This window comes from Lissotriton vulgaris, chromosome 7 (assembly GCF_964263255.1).
Source record: "Lissotriton vulgaris chromosome 7, aLisVul1.2, whole genome shotgun sequence".
Lineage (NCBI taxonomy): Eukaryota > Metazoa > Chordata > Amphibia > Caudata > Salamandridae > Lissotriton > Lissotriton vulgaris.
The window spans coordinates 1503050197-1503063261 of NC_141695.1; the positions used below are offsets into that span (position 1 = coordinate 1503050197).

Sequence of the window (13065 nt, forward strand, 5' to 3'; positions counted from 1 at the left end):
TCATTCACCTCAGTTGGTCTCGCGGCCGCCCCGACCCAGACCGATCTACCCTAGGGCAGATATGACACACAATCCGGTGCGTCTATACATGGGCCTGCAGAACCCGATGCTCCCTTTTCCAAACGATCCACAATCCGGTAGATCTACACGCCAGTGTCCTCCCTGACGCTCTCACTTATGCAAGCCACAATCCTGTGGGTATACACGCTGGTAATCCCCCCCAGCGTTCTCACTAACGCCGCATATCAACGACGACCACATTCCTATGAACACCTATTGGGACAATGTCTCAGTTATCTACTTAGGATAAAACTATAATAATGACTTTTAATACGGTTCCCAAATTATATGATGTACCTCCTATTCTTGGCATCAAAGGTCCACTCACTCCCTCTTTGTTCGATCACCATTTACCTGATCGGGATTTCACATCCGTTCATATAAACAATTTTCGACTAGGAGATCCATTTACCAAGATTGAACAGGAACACAAGGCACACGTTTGTTCTATAAGAACTAGGGTATTTATTAACAATAAACACATATCACATTACTATGCAGCATAATTTCTGTAAAGAAAAGGTAAAGATTAGAATGCGCGCTAACTGGGAAAAGGGGCAGAGATCACCTTGTTAATATGAAGTCTGGGCTCGGCAGTCATCTAGGTTCCCTTCTCGTCTCTGTGTCCTGGGTCGCCTCGCAGTCACACCCCAGCCGTCACAAGTACACGTCTGCACCGCTAGGCTCAACCTCGTCTGCTTCACTCCAGGCCACCGGAACCTTGCTGGTTATTAACTACCGTCTCTCTCTCTCTCTCTCTCTCTCTGTGCCAGTGCGCTCCGCGCTAATTCTCCTTCAGTCTTTCTCAGAGAGTTTTCGGTCTTAAATCTTTCTCGGACTTCAAAGATGGCGACTGTCCGCCGTGAAATAATTAATGGCAGAGATGCTAACGGCTAGATGCCGCCTACGGACTAACTAACAACTGACTAACACCTTCGCTAATATCAAAGCCCGTTCCTTCATGGAAAGTTACGGCCAGCAACCTGCCGCCCACCAAATTCTTGTACCTCCCCGTACCAAGGACACGTTCCCAGCCGGCCGGCCTGAAGTTGTGTCTTCGGAGTGGAGAAAAATACATTCCTTCGATAAGGGCCAGCCCGAGCCGGTTCTCTCCAAGCGAACAACAGCTTAAAACTAAAACACTACACTTGACCTAGAAGGCCTTCTCAAGCTACCAGGCAGAAAGCAAAATGGAGCCTGTCTCGTTTAAGGCCTACAGGGCCCGCAATATACGTAACTCCATGGAAAATATCCTAACACGTTAGCAAATGGGCAAATCATGATTAGTACTTATGTACCTATCCCCTAACTTAAATTCATAAGCCCTACATTAAGGAAAGTGACACGAAAATGCTCTAATATATGGAAGGCAGGGGTCCTGTCTATAGTCCTAATCCCTATGCTATGGGGGTGATAGGCTGGAGTCACTCTCCATCCTTCTCCCTCTTAAAAGAGCCAGAAAAAAGGCAGCCATTACACCTATCTCTCTCTGGTGGGGGATTAATCGCTTTTGCTGTAAGATCACCCTGTAACTCCCCTTGCGATGCTGTACAGCGATTAGCTGTTCTTCTTAACTCCCTTGTTTCTGCTGGGTGTGTGGGCGGCAAATTCCTCTGCTGCTTGCCAATGAAAGAGGAATGTCTAGGTGTTGCCCGCCGACCTCCCGGAAGTGACAGCATCCCTTTGGAGGGGTGGTTGGGGGGGTTGTGCTTCTGCCGTGGCCAACTTCCAGGCCAGGTGGGCACAGAAAAAATACTCCCCTTCATAGGCAGTGAGGAAACACTAAGGGGCTATCCTTTGTAATGTCCCCCTGCGGGGGACGTGGCCATTCAACAACTCCACCACAGTGCACTTCAAGTTGAGATCTAATACCCACAAATCCATGTATAGTTTCGTGCAGCAATAAGTTTGATATCCAATTTCTTATATAGCACTAAGCAAGTGAGTGCTCCCAAATTATGGATCTGGGAGCTGGGCATTAGAAGGATGAAGTGATTTTCCCAAGATTACACAAATACTGTATGCATGGCAAGTCAAAAATAGAGGCATTATATCTGTGAAAGAAAGCCTTAATCTTAGTCCACAAGACCATGGCCTACATGTGCTAACTCATTTCGACATAGATACAGATTGGGAAAAAACATTTGACTCATCAAGCTGCTCTCTCCAATATGCTCCATCTGAAGATTTGCACCCATCTTTCTTTCAATCTGTATATTGGCTCCAACAATGTGGAAGGGCCTGCCTCTTGATTACACCTGTTTTATAATTGTAGGCTCTTTCCTAAAAGATATGACAATATCCTAATCCAAACGAGCCATATTGAATAGATTCCTTGCATAGACCCCTCGAAGATACCCTCCTCAGGGCGGAAGGGTCATCACAATGGCAGCATTTTCTAGATTGGTCAGAAGCACGTCATTTACAGGAGAACCCTTTAAAAGGTTGGTCTGAATAGTTTCAGAGCAGCAGCAAAATAACCACCATGAGGATGCTAGAGCAATGCGGACTACAGCAATATTAATTGACTGACAGGCGTTTTATGTGATATCTGTTGCACCAGCCTACTGTGGCTCAGTACTTTTGATGTACCTATCTATACCTATCACTTTGTTCATTAAACCCTATGTAGAGCTCTCTGATACCCTTGGGTCATGTACACACTTTATAAAACACTCTAAATAAACAAATAACAATATTTTTTTGGTCTTGAAACCTTAGCTGCCTTTTCTTGTGCTCTTGCTGTCACCTTCCACTAGCATCCAGAATTCCTCAATGTGTTTGTCTGCTTTGCAGAAAAAGAAAATGCCACATCACTGTACATTAAAAAAATGTATTAGGAAACATTTAATGAAATGCTTTAAAGCCAAATAAATGGCCATTATCTCTAGTCTAAGTATTTGAAAAAAGGCCCTGGGCTAAGTTTTAATGCTCAAATATTGAGGGTTGACCTAAAGTGGGTAGGAAAGTGGTTGGGCTTCATGACCTTAGATTGGATATAGAGGTGGTTGCGAATAGATGAATGGCTATGTTTACTGGATGTCCATTCGATTTTTTTGTAGCCCTTAATACTGCTTTTCACAAAGAATTCCCACTTTTGGCAGATAAGGGTTTCAACCCACAGGGACAATATCTTTTTTGACCAGGCTCTTGGACTGAAGTGGGAGAACCCGGACTCAAACTAAAATCACTTAGATCTGCAGCCTCCAACCAATCGCATAGACTCAATTCTGTCCAGCACTGGGGCAAAGAGGTAGCAGATGCTGATACCACTCTCTTAGGTGGGATATTTTCAGGTCGAGCGTAGGCAGGCATGCGGTGCTGTGCGAGGCATGCTGTATTGAGGTATGGAATAGAAGCTCTGCCCATTTACCACCCATCTTTTCAATTGGCTCCTATTGCTCTCCTTTCTAAATTCCTGCTTTTCATTCATGAATAGGCTTAGTAGTCCCTCCTTGGTACCTCCGTGCCTGACTTTGTAAACTCCCATAACGACTGGACTTTTTACTTGTGTTGTTACATGGTCTGCTTTATCTACTCTGTGGATTTACAAAAGGGGGTGGTGATGAACAGAGTGTCTGAATTGAGCAGACCACTCTTACCCAGTCCAAAGATCAGGGCTTGATCCATCACCGTTATTTATCTCACTGCCCCATCCCAGCTCAGAACCTGGCTATATGCAAATCAGTCTGTCCCTGGCCCAGTGCATCATGGGAACAGGGCAGACTAAACTACCAAGCCAATTCTTTACCAGAAAGGAGCCAAGCTACCGGGGACCGGTTTCTGGCATTTCAGCCTCTTCGGCCCGGCTTGCTTGAATCCTGATGGAGCAGTGAGAAAGGGACTCATGTCTGAGTATACCCTGCCACACCTATAGTGGCCAAAATCGATTTACAAAAGGGGGTGGTGATGAACAGAGTGTCTGAATTGAGCAGACCACTCTTACCCAGTCCAAAGATCAGGGCTTGATCCATCACCGTTATTTATCTCACTGCCCCATCCCAGCTCAGAACCTGGCTATATGCAAATCAGTCTGTCCCTGGCCCAGTGCATCATGGGAACAGGGCAGACTAAACTACCAAGCCAATTCTTTACCAGAAAGGAGCCAAGCTACCGGGGACCGGTTTCTGGCATTTCAGCCTCTTCGGCCCGGCTTGCTTGAATCCTGATGGAGCAGTGAGAAAGGGACTCATGTCTGAGTATACCCTGCCACACCTATAGTGGCCAAAATCGATTTACAAAAGGGGGTGGTGATGAACAGAGTGTCTGAATTGAGCAGACCACTCTTACCCAGTCCAAAGATCAGGGCTTGATCCATCACCGTTATTTATCTCACTGCCCCATCCCAGCTCAGAACCTGGCTATATGCAAATCAGTCTGTCCCTGGCCCAGTGCATCATGGGAACAGGGCAGACTAAACTACCAAGCCAATTCTTTACCAGAAAGGAGCCAAGCTACCGGGGACCGGTTTCTGGCATTTCAGCCTCTTCGGCCCGGCTTGCTTGAATCCTGATGGAGCAGTGAGAAAGGGACTCATGTCTGAGTATACCCTGCCACACCTATAGTGGCCAAAATCGATTTACAAAAGGGGGTGGTGATGAACAGAGTGTCTGAATTGAGCAGACCACTCTTACCCAGTCCAAAGATCAGGGCTTGATCCATCACCGTTATTTATCTCACTGCCCCATCCCAGCTCAGAACCTGGCTATATGCAAATCAGTCTGTCCCTGGCCCAGTGCATCATGGGAACAGGGCAGACTAAACTACCAAGCCAATTGATCTCTTGACTGGGTGAGAACAACAGAGACTCTGTCCCTCACCACCCCTTGTTGTAATTATCTACTCTGTGAGCACAATTTTCTTCAATTATCTTCCAGTATTCAAGCCACAATGTGCTTTCCTACATGCCAGCATGCTGCACGCTTTTTTGTTTTAAATAGTAATACCCGCAGGTCCGCTTTAACTATAGTGGTTGTGCTTATTTATTTATTTAGTTTCCAGCGCGGTCCGCTTTAACTATAGCGGCTGCTTTTATTTGTTTATTTGCAGCACAGTCAGCTTTATGTATAGTGGGTGCGCTTTTTTTTACATTTAATTTTCGAGCGCAGCCTGCTTTAACTTTAGCAGCTACAGGTTATAGAACCCTCATTTATTTATCTATTTATTGGGGTGAAATCACCCCATACCGCGCTTTCACTTTAATGTTGGCTGTGTCCCTTTCTTTAGACACTGCTCACTGTAACCTGAATACGGCGAGCAGCGTGTAAACATAGGGGCATGGCAACCATTAAAGTGGTCTCGCATTTGCGAGAGTTTGAGCTATTGGCATTATAAATAACATGCCTTTTTTATGTGTGCTGGGTTTAAAAACACAAAAAGGCATTGCCATTTACAATGCCAATAGCTTAAACTCTCGTAAATGCGAGACCTATTGCATTGAAAATGCTTGTTTCTCTTTGCTTGCATTTCACTTTCTCCATTTTACTCTTTCTTCGCTCGCTAGGTCACACTCTCACCTTTTACATTGAGCTCTATATTTGTCTTACTTCCCTTGTTCTTTTTCTCGAATTCTTTTAGCATGTCTCGCTCGTTTTCTCTTCATCTCCCCATCTGCCTCTTTATTTCCCTCTCTGCCCTTCTCTGTTTAACCCACCTAGGCCTCCGTTGCTCACACCGTTTAATTCAGACTTGTTCCTTAGCAACACAAGAGCATGCAGAGTGAAAATATGCATTCTTAACTACCCTTGTTGGGTAAACCTCAACAAGGACGTGATCTGTAAAAAAACAGCCTCCTTTAAAAAAAAAATAACGCTGCTGCTACACCTGAAAACGTGCCAGGCTGTTTTGTTTTATTCTTTCCGCTGTAACCTTCATCAAAAGTTTAAATTACATTTGTATACTTTGCAGTTTGGTAACAGGCGATAGGTACACTATATAAAAGACGATATTAGCAGAACTGTTAAGATTATCACTGCTAAAACATGTGGTTTTTTGACAACTTCCACAGCATTGGAACTTACTATTCAAGAGGCTTAGTTATTGGATGTAGATTACAAATTACATTAGTGTGGTTTGGGTGGATTAAAAGTTTTAAATGAATGAAGGAAAAATTAAGTATTCATACTTTCATCTTTGTGCATGCTTTACTCCACTCCCCACCACTCTGCTTTACTCCACTCTGCTTTACACCACTACACTCTGCGCCACTCTGCTTTTCTCCACTCTACTTTACTTCACTCTGCTTTACTCCGCTACGCTCTGCTTTACTCCATTCCAATCTGCTTTACTCCACTCCCCACCACTCTGCTTCTGTCCACGTCAGTTTTACTCCACTCCATTCTGCTTTACTCCATTCTGCTTTACTCCATTCTACTCCACACCGCTCAACGCCACTCTGCTTTACTCCACTCCATTCAGCTCAATGCCATTAAGCTTTACTATACTTCATTCAGCTCAACGACACTCTGCATCACCCCACTCTGCTTTACTCCACTTAACTCCAATCCGCTCAATTCCACTCTGCTTTACTCCACCACATGCACTCTGCTTTACTCCACGCCACTGTGCTGTACTCCACTCTGCTTTACTCCACGCCACTCACTCTCTAATTTTTTCTCTATCCTCTCGCTCCACCCTTTTATTCTCTGTACACCCTTTCTCTCTCCACCCTCTCTAATTATCTCTCCTCTATTGCTCCACCCTTTATTCTCTGTACACCCTTTCTCTCTCACTCAGGAACACCACAGCATCACTGTGCAGCACCACAGCATCACTGTGCAGCACCACAGCATCACTGTGCAGCACCACAGCATCACTGTGCAGCACCACAGCATCACTGTGCAGCACCACAGCATCACTGTGCAGCACCACAGCATCACTGTGCAGCACCACAGCATCACTGTGCAGCACCACAGCATCACTGTGCAGCACCACAGCATCACTGTACAGCACCACAGCATCACTGTACAGCACCACAGCAGCACCACAGCGTCCCTGTGCAGCACCACAGCGTCACCTCGGCGCCACTCAGCACCACCACGGCGTCACTCAGCGCCACCACGGCGTCACTCAGGAACACTACAGCATCGCTCAGTAGCATCACTATGCGACCACAGCATCACTATGCAACCACCACAGCCTCGCTCGGGGGTCACCACAGCATCGCTCGGGGTCACCACAGCACAGACTGCCAATTCCTGATCCATAATGTGCTATTGCAAACTGGCAGCCAAAGGGTTTGTGCTGCAGGGGGTGGGGCCTATATGTCCAAGGACAAAAATCCACATGAAAACTTGTGGCCCTTGACTCCAAACAATATGTCCTAGGCTTCGGGCTATAGGAATACCCATCCCTGCCAAAGGCTGCATTGATGCTAGTAGGGTGGCTATGAAGAGAGTTTCGGGGTGGGGAGGGGGTGTTGTGGTATGGTGGTTGTAGGGGAAGCGTATCATATAGTATACATCTGGTGGCTGAATTGCACAAGGTGATAGTAGAAAACATGCGATTAATCCCAGCTTACCCCCTTTACCAAATTGTGTAATCCTAGACAATTGTTTTATTTCACGTTCCCTCCTTTTTTAGGTCTCGCCTTTTCCATTCTGGAGAGAATTCAAGTGCTCAAAATACTCGTCAAACCAAGGGGTTTTTGGTGCGGTTTTCTTCGAGTTCACGTGGCCACAGGCACGCACTTTTGAGCCATAAACTTTCACGGCCATCTGTTCCCCAGCTCCAGCACCTCCCCTCTCTCTCCCTGCACACAGCCTTACTTTGATTACTCCTCCCCCTCCGGCTTCCCTCCGCATCTCCCTAATCCACCTGCCACACTTCTCCTCCCCTTGCTCGCATTCCCGCCCCCCCACCAGGCTCTCCCGCCCCCATCCGGCTTCCCTCCGGCTGTTTGCCAGCATATTTTCATTTGAATGGAAAATCTAGTAAGCCCATTCTTCAATCGAGCATTTTGTATTTCTGTGCTTAATCCATGTGCCGCAACACCCCACACAGGACGCCTACGCGTTATGGCTACCGCCTTCAACTGGGCAACCCCGTTACCACAACCAACGTGAAATTTAACAAAGGATAGACATGACATGAACCTCTCATTTCCTGTTTATTTCATCTAGACCGCATCCTACAGTTTTACAATTCGTCACAGTTGCACGCCATATTGAATTACATAATCGCAGTATCTCAGTTCTCTTCGTGTCTATTCTGAAGTCCAATTTCTTGGACGTGCTGACTTTTGAGTTTGTTTCATTTAATGAGGGCCAGTTCGAATGAGACACCCGTGCAAAAAATGTAACGCAAGTCTACTAAAAAGGAATGAATAGCACGCACGAGCTCTTAAAGCTATGGCTCAAGGGAGAGCTTTTTTTATCTTTTAGTTTATAAAGCCTTTAAAAAGCAATTCAATGTGAACATTAAGGAGACTAAAATAAGAATATGTATTTAACAAAGAAGCTTAGCGCGTCACCCGCCTTGCAGATCTAAACACCAAAAGTGACAAATATTTTAGAAACAATTAGCAGTTAAATTTGCCGTTGGATTTTTCGTCCGTGGACAAACGTGCAACCACAAACAAGGGCAGATTTTAGCATTTGAATTTTTTTTAATTTGTTTTTAAAGCGCTCAGTTGTCGCAGGTAAGGGATAAGAGCACAACGAGGTGTAGTGTTGCCTTTTTTTTGGTTTCTGATCGCAACAGATCTCAAGATTACCTGTAATTACGGCCGCGATAAATGCGACTGCCGGGGGCGGGCAGTGTCCTGCCAGCTGTGGCGCTGCATCAGGAAAGGCGAGCAGAATCAAACGCCAGCGGCGGCCGGGCTGGTATTGTTGTTACTTATTGATATCACTTTGGCTGCAAGTTATGACTTGTTGCTATTTATTAGGGCGGATGGCCATTGTTGTCGCTTTAAAGGGTTACTATTATGTCAAAGCATTTTAAAGTGCATTGTCCCACATTACAATACGCTATGTTGCCTTACATTCATTTATTTTCGTTTCTGCGGGGCACATCCTATGCTGTCATTAATATCTACTTGTTCTAGTAGGGAGGAACTGAGCATTGTTTGCTTCTAAGTGCCGCGTGCTTCTACCGGGCTTGGGCCCTGTCCGATCAAGCTGAAAACATAGGGAAAACATTAATCCATGTGCCGCAACACCCCACACAGGACGCCAACGCGTTTTGGCTACCGCCTTCAACTGGGCAACCCCGTTACCACAACCAACGTGAAATTTAAAAACAAGCACTGGCATTGCCAATAGGTTTCGCATTTGGAAAGTTGGAGCTATTGGTTTTGTAAATGACATTTTATATTTCTATATTGTTGTTGACAATGCCAATAACGATATATAAATATAAAATGTCATTTACAAAACCAATAGCTCCAACTTTCCTACTGCGAGACCTATTGGCAACGCCAGTGCTTGTCTTAATTATAGTATATGAGGACCTCCACATGCATGACTTAAGGATGTGCAATGTGCAAAACTTTATCCTGTGTTTGATTTAATAAACTATATACTGTTGTTCGTGTACAATAGGAAATCGGGCCACCCTAAGAGTGCACATACTAACAGAGTTGCCTGTTAGTTCACTATTGGCATTGTTTTCAGGGTGGGGGAAAGAATGAATGTTTCTGAATTTGTTTGAAATCTATCACTTTAAAAACCAGCATCTGCAATGCAAAAAGTCTTTTATTTATGTTTTGGTTTTGAAAACTTAAATAAAAGGCATTGCCATTCACAATGCCATTAGTTTAAACTCTTGCAAATGTGAGACCTATTGCATTGCAAATGCTTGTTGTAACTTGGTTAAGGATTTTTTCTTCTGTTAAATAAGTGTAGTTGTGCTCATATTTAAATAAATCAAAAAGAGCCACCATCTAACGAGACTGTCATAAGAGCCAGTGTTGGCTATTAAGTGCTAGTGCCGAGCACTTGGAATCCATGGCTCAAATTAAGCATAGACTAATGTAAAACCATCTACCTTTTCCTCCATCCCTACTTGTAGTACCCTGATTTAATCTTTGTTGCATTTATTGTTATTACAAGTCATAAGGTCTGTGTAAGACCTTGTGTTTTATTAGTTAACTGTTAAATCGGGTCTCTATCTTTGATGTCTGTTGGACTTGGCCTTCTCAGTTGGGTCACCCCCAACCCTTTTGCCTTCAATTCCCCTGTTTTCTGAAAACGTTTTTGAGGTTTTTTTGTGAACCTATTTTGTCAGATTGCACAAAAGTCGCAGGGCTCTGAACCCCAGAGGCAACAGTAGTGTCAATGTATACATTTGCAAGGCAGCAACTGACTTTCTTTTTCATCAAAAAAAGCAACCAAAACACTTGACATAGAATATCCGTTAGGATTTTAAGCCCCCCTCCCCAACTTACCCTCCCCTGTCCCCCTCCCCCCGATTTGCGCAAATTCCACTGAGACCAGTCCATAGGCATAAACAATCAGGCTAGAAGAAACAGTAAAGTAAAAAGAACGGCAAAAGAAAGTCAGCCTTGGTACACACACACCCCAGGCAACTCCCCTACCTCACCTGTGCCAGATCCTACTGACCCGCCCCTGAACAAAGATTGGCTGTTCCAGCCCCATGCAGCAATCAAGACCATTTTTCCAGGCGGCCACCGAGGGGGCCTGTGCATCCTTCCACATCCTGGCTATATCACGCTTCGTTATATCAAAAAAGAGAGTGCGCTGTTCCCCCGTTTAAAATTTGACAGATGAAACCTAGTGAGTGAAGGCACAAAAGGAGGGGGATCCTCCTTGTTGGGAACTAGAGTCCTCCCACACCCAGAAACGCTAGGTGTCATGCTTCATCATATGGACTCGCTCCTCGTGGGGTCGGCGGTGCAATACCCGATGGGCACCCATAAAGGGGCTCTTTAGCGGAGATCTTTTGTTCCTTCCGTATGGTGTCGTGGGTGTGAGGGCCCTAAGGAAGGAAGTGAGTGGTGTAGATGTGTGTAGGTGGTTAAAGGTTGGGTCCTCCACAATGGAACTTTAATAAAGTGGAACCCACCTTACTAAAAAACAAAATGAGTGGCTGCTCTCTGGCCTAAGGGTCCAGAAAAGCTTTGTCCTACTCTATATCTGTGGTCGACATGTTTCATGCAGATATTTTCAAAATGATACAGTGCATTTCTTCAGGACCAAAAAGACTATCTCTACTCTTAAGGAAGGGTGAGTAGTGTCCACACCCTATTAATCAATGTGTGAGCATGAAGTCCCGCCAAGGCTGATTTGAACCTGGAGGGGATAACAAAAAACACAGAACAATAGTGTCATCCGGTACATACTCACTAGGTGTGATTCACCTGTGAGTGTGGAGAGACTCTGAAGTTACCTCTCCAAACTCTACAAGTATTAAAAAGAAAGGTTAAAAAGCCTAATGACTGGGGTTAAACACAGTAGGATTAAAAACAGCCGAGGGTGGCATGGACTCACCCGACTTAAATGAAGTGTCTGCTTCAGCGGTTTCCCTGGGCGTAGACACCTCAATGTAGATGTCCTGGATGAGGGTGATACATTAAAAGGGAGAAACCATGGGGGCTGGAAGAAAGAATTTAAACTGTTGGGGCCCTGAACTAGGACCCAAAGGGTGCCATGACCCTTAAAGATTCCCAGAGTCTGGCCCTGGTAGAGGGAGTCAGCGGTGTGATTTATAATAAAATTGTAGTTTTTAAATTAAGCTTGGGTCTGACTAATCGTCAAGGATCCTTGCTGGTTCAGTGCATGCAGCATTCCAAAAGGTAAAGCGCCCCTGTTGCTAATGCGGGGTTCGAGGGGGAAAGCAAGTATGAACCTGCGCTGGAGCTGTCCATCCATGTGCTCCCCGTCAACCGATGTAACCCCAAACCCCATACAGTGGAGCGGATCATTTTTTAAAACTGTCAATGACAGCGGCAGTCCGACAGAAAGCTGATGACCCCGCCATAAGAGGGGATGCACCGGGTAGCAGAGTTATGGTGCACACCACGTATTGAAGGATCCATGGGCCAACACATACAAACACCCTTCCCCAAAGCACTTACCTGTCCACAGTGGGACTCACTCCGGAATCCTCATATATCCTGCTTTGGCAATGTGAGGCCCAGCTGCATGAGATGCTGTTTATAAACATTAACCCCAATCCCTTCCATCACATGCAGTAGGGCGAATTGTTGTGTGCGTGGAAGTGTCCACCCCAAAACCTCCGATAGACAAGAGAATACCCCTCTCCAGAATCGATCAAGTGATGGACATTGCCAGACGGTGTGCAAGAATGTGCCCTCCTCCCCACCATACCGGAGGCCATAGTCGTACCGGAGTAAAGTAGACCCGATGGAGGTATTTAACTTAAATGAGGCGGAGCTGCATCGCTATGGCCTCTCCCCAGGGGCGGCTGGGGCCTCCCTCCAGTACTCCTCCTCTAGCGTACCCACATCCTCCTCCCATACCCCCTGAAGCTTCTCAAGCATAGGTGCGCAGTGGGTGATCAGGGACTGATATATCCATGAGATCTTCTTGGTCTCCTAATCCCTCATAAAAACTTACGCCTCCAATGGAAAATTCGGGTAGTGAGTCAAGACCCTTTAGACTAGGGGAAAGCGCTTGGCAGAACTGGAGGTACTGATAAAACTGGGACCGAGGCATACAAAATTCCACCTGTATATCCCGGAAGGACTTAAGGGACCCATCCCGTACAACATCCACCAGGGTAGAAATGCCAATGGCATCCCATCCCCTAAAGCCCTGCAAGGCCGCCAGCTCAGACAGGCGCCCATTGTGCCACTGGGGAGTCTCTCCAATTAGGGTATTCCACCACCCCCTTCGCCTCAATGACTGCTGCCAAATTTGAAATACTACCTTTGTCACCGGCGTCACTGAACAGTCGTGTGAGGCCCCATAAGGTGTCGCTTTAGCGCCTAGGCCGGATCCACCTGTCCCCCATACCACCACTCGTTTAGAACTAATAGATGCGAGGCCTGGTAATATGAAAGAATATCCGATGTCGCCAGAC

General features: G+C 45.8%; 1 protein-coding gene across 1 annotated transcript in view; it reads left to right on the plus strand.

Moving 5' to 3' along the window:
• RBM39 (RNA binding motif protein 39) overlaps positions 1–13065 on the plus strand; it is a 171133-nt gene that overhangs the window by 22676 nt on the left and 135392 nt on the right. The window lies entirely within an intron of this gene.